Source organism: Panthera tigris, chromosome D1, assembly GCF_018350195.1.
Source record: "Panthera tigris isolate Pti1 chromosome D1, P.tigris_Pti1_mat1.1, whole genome shotgun sequence".
Classification (NCBI taxonomy): domain Eukaryota; kingdom Metazoa; phylum Chordata; class Mammalia; order Carnivora; family Felidae; genus Panthera; species Panthera tigris.
The window spans coordinates 54,947,113-54,951,497 of record NC_056669.1 but is presented as its reverse complement, the minus strand read 5'-3'; the positions used below and the strand labels follow the sequence as shown (position 1 = coordinate 54,951,497).

At 46.3% G+C, this 4,385-nt stretch overlaps 1 long non-coding RNA gene across 1 annotated transcript; it reads right to left on the bottom strand.

The window, feature by feature from the left end:
* Window positions 1-493: 493 nt before the first annotated feature.
* On the bottom strand, window positions 494-4,008 carry LOC102962515. Its single transcript, XR_006208375.1, has 3 exons — window positions 3,773-4,008; window positions 3,196-3,311; window positions 494-699 (listed from the first exon to the last, which is right to left on the bottom strand). It is a non-coding gene; the product is annotated as an uncharacterized LOC102962515 (long non-coding RNA).
* Window positions 4,009-4,385: the final 377 nt, after the last annotated feature.

Below are 4,385 nucleotides of genomic sequence, written 5' to 3'. Positions count from 1 at the left end.
AATCCGGTTCCGTCAGAGGCAAATGCCGCAAAAATCCTACATCTGGGACAGGGTACCTCAGGCTTAAGGCTGCTAGCACAAAGTGACCTTGATGCTGGGTAAAAAGGCCGGCAGCCACTGAGCCACCATTTATTAGGATTGGTGCTGTTTTTGTTAGAGTTCTGCTTACAAAGACCCATAGGTTTTAACTTATTCCACTGTTGTTGTGAAACCCTATCGTTTTTACGCCAGGGGATTTTGCAAAAGGATTTTCGTTTGTTTTCTTTTCAGGGCCTTGCATATGACATTATGGCAAAAATGCCCACATTAGGATCCCGTGGGCCAATCCAAACCTCCAAGAAGCAAAAATTAAGAGTGCTTTGGGGCAGTTCAGTTCCCCCTCAACCTCGTGTTTTCCAGGGTTGCTAAAGCCATGTTTCCAGAACAAGAGAATATTCCTCATATAGGGAAAAAATAAATAAAATTCAGATGTTACCTCCTCCAGGAAGCCCTCCCTGCAGCCTTCTCCCAGGCTGGGCTAGGGCCCCCCCTCTGGGATCCCTCAGATTCCTGCATTTCTCTGTGTCAGCTCAGAGAACGTTGTGTGATAACTGCCTACATCCATCTCTGCTTCCGCCCCTGAACGGGTTTCACTGGTCTTCAGAGTCGGAGGTCCAGGGCCCAGCACAAGGCCAGGCAGTGGGGTGGCCTCAGGGAGTGCTGTGAACCGAACAGAATGATACATGAACACTGCTGAGGGCTGGTGAATATAAATAGTGTGACCCTGCCTGTACTTCTAGCCAGTGAGAACTCATTTCAGGGACAGTTTACCACTAGAAGCCAGTAGTAAGCCTGTGTGTAAACACTTTTTACAAAGCTTGTGAAGTATTGAGCTTTGTTTACGAGCTCTGGTCCAGGCCTCCCCACAGCCCCCCAATCCCCCTGAGGTTTGAGTAGCTGTGTGGATGCACAGAAAACCCAGTTCAGGCCCCAGAATGTTGTGCGTGACGGGGAAGAAAACCAAAGCAGGAGAGTATAGGGAGGATATAAAAGTGTTGGGCCGTAAATGAAGCCATGCTGTAAGCCACACTCTGACGTCCTCATGCCGCACGACCTAGAGAGTCACTGTGACTCTTTGGGCTACAGTTTCCTCATCAGCAGAATGAGGTCCTTGGAGTAGGCCCCACCATTTGTTCAACGTATATTGGTTATCAGGACCTACGCAGTCCCTCCGCAGAGGGAAGAAGGATTAACATTTACGGAGCACCAACTGTGTCCCAGGCACTTTGTATCTAATATCTGACTTAATGCCTCCTCCAAGGTAAGCTTTATAATCCCCATTTTATAGCTGTGGAAACTGAGGCTCAAGAGGTTAAGTGACTTATGTGTTTGTGGAGTTAGCAAGTGACAGAGCCGGCATTTGAACCCAGATCTGCCTGACTCTGAAGATTAAGATGGTTCCCATCCAACCTGAGCAGTCTATGATTCCATGATTTAAAAACATAATACTTCAGGAGAATGTGTACTCATTGCTATCCTTAGATCTGTGCTTTTAATTATTTAAATGTTTTAAAATTTCTGGGACCCCCCTGAGTGGCTCAGTCAGTTAAGCATCTGACTCTTGACTTTGGCTCAGGTCATGATCTCACAGTTGTGGGATCGAGCCCCTTGTCGGGCTCTGCACTGACCGTGGTGCCTGCTTAAGATTCTTTCTCTCTCGGGGGCACCTGGGTGGCTCAGTCAGTTCAGGGTCCGACTCTTGGTTTTGGCTCAGGTCATGATCTCATGGTTCATGAGATCGAGCCCCACATTGGGCTCTGCACTGACAGCACAGAGCCTGCTTGGATTCCCTCTCCCTCTGTCTCTGCCCCTTTCTTCTCACTCATGCACTCTATGATTCACGTGCTCTCTCTCTCTCTCTCTCTCAAAAACAAAAATTAAATTTTTTTAAATTACAAAACTCTGATTCAGAAAATGGATAACATCCTGCTCTAGATTATATGTTACAAACATCTAAAAGATGGCTCATTCAGCCATTCATTATTTATTCACTCGATGATTCAACAAATACTTATCGAGTGCCTAGGTACTGACCACACACTGTTCGAAGCACTGGATAATCATAATGAACAAAGACAGACAAGGTCTCTGCTCTCATGGAACTGATGTTGTATTGGGAAATAGACAATAAAGATATAAACAACTAAGTAAGAGGATTTCAGTTCATTATAAGCTCTAAGACAAATGTAAACTAGGAGAAACGATATGGCAGACTGCAGATCCACCTACGTCAAGGCAGTTAGAAATGGCCTCTCTGAGCAAACAAAGTTTCTGCTGAGACCAGGCTGAGAAGGACCCAACCATGTGACGATTGAGGGCAAGTACTTCCTAAGTTGAGGGAACAGCAGGTGAAAAGGCACTGAGGTAGGGACAAGCTTGACTCTCTGAGGAACAAAGAGGAAGCCAGTGTGGCTGGAGTAGATCAATGATTCGGAAAGTGGCAGAAAATGGGGCGCCTGGGTGGCTCAGTCGGTTAAGCATCCGACTTCAGCTCAGGTCACGATCTCATAGTCTGTGAGTTCGAGCCCCACGTCAGGCTCTGGGCTGATGGCTCAGAGCCTGGAGCCTGCTTCCGATTCTGTGTCTCCTTCTCTCTCTGCCCCTCCCCATTCATGTGCTGTCTCTCTCTGTCTCAAAAATAAATAAAAACGTTAAAAAAAAAAAAAGAAAATGATGTGGGAGGTGGCTCCGTGAGGCGATGGTACAGAGTTTACATAGCTGTACAAAGTCACTGGCAGAAGGTAAGCAGGGTAATGACATTGAACCTTAGAGAAGACAGGAACCTTAGAGGCACTCTGACCCAAGCATCTCACATTGGTCATGAAAAGACCTCTTCAGAGACCCAACAAGGCCAATTAGTGGGGGAGCCAAGAGTTAGTGGAAAACCCTAGTCTCCCTGCTCCCCAGAGTATTAAAACAGAGCTCTTGGCCAAACCAGGGACCCCCTGGCTGTGATGCAACTGCCCAGGCCACCGTTATGTCTCTGTTCTGATCAACTGCACCAACCTTCACTGGTCTTCTGACTCCCACCCTTACCCTCCTAAGGTTTATTGTCTACACAGCAAGCAGAGCGATGATGTTCACGTTAAAACTTAATTTAGATCATGTCAGACCTCTGATCAAACCCTCCGATGGTTTCGCTGTACCTCACCATACCTGTTCATTTCTATGTCTTCCCACCAGAGTTGAGGGTAGGCTCTTGTCGTAGGTATCCCTGGATCCTTGGTGTGCTGAACACAGGATTTGGCAAGCAAAAAACACTTCGATAAGTGCTGAAGGAATAAACATGTATAGATAGAAAATGCTGCAAGCAAGCAGACCTGGTGGTTTACTTTATGCCTCTGTAGGAGTCTGTCTGGTTATCATTTATGCATAGCACATTGGTTAAGAGCATGGGCTTTGAAACAGCCTGCTAAGGTCGAAAACCTGTCTCTTCCACTTACCAGTGGTTTGACCCTGGATAAGTTACTAGCCCCTTTGTGTCTCAGTCTCCTTGTTTGTGTAATGGGGATAATAATAGTATCTAGATGGCTTCAATGGAGACTCCTGGTATAGGAGACAAAGCACTGCCTTTGGAGGCTTCCCCAAATTAGCCGGTGTGAACTTGGGCAAGTCACTTCAGCCTTTAGAATCTGTTTCCAAATCTGAAAAATGCACATAAGCTTACTTGCCCCATTTGACTACAGCTTTGAGATCAAGTGCGATTATGTATATCAAATTTCTAGCTCAGTACCTGGCACGTCCTCAAAAGGCGACGAACGTTTCCTTTCTTCTCCGCCTTGGTCTGTGAGTTCACCAAGCCCGCCAAGCAAGGGATCCTTGTAAACTGCGCCTGAATCTGCCCACACCCTTAGTGCCTAGCACAGAGCCTGACCCTGTGAACAGACAATAAACAGTAAATGGACAATAAACAGCAAACAGACAATAAGCACTTGTGGACTCTTACTTATATAGGCTGCTTTTGCAATATTTCCCACACCTCTCCCCTTGGTTTCTTTTTTTTTCTTTTTTTCTTTTTCTTTTCTTTCTTTTTTTTTTTTTTTTTTTTTTTTTTTTTTGCTAGAAATCTTGTCCAGAGCATCATCTCTCACAATGGCTATGCCAACGACCACCTACCTATTTCCCCACCCTGGGAAGGGCTTGTCCCTTCAGATGTGCTGAACACGGTAGCAGATTCACCTTTCTGAAGCACAGCTCAGACCATGTCCCTTGGCTTGCACAGAAGACTTTGTGATTTTCTAGGGCTGACCCAACCCACCCCTGCTCCTTAGGCTGCTGTTTGAGGCTCACCACGGTCTACCCCTAGCTGTCCTGGCCATATCCTTTCTCTCTCCTTCTCTAATCAT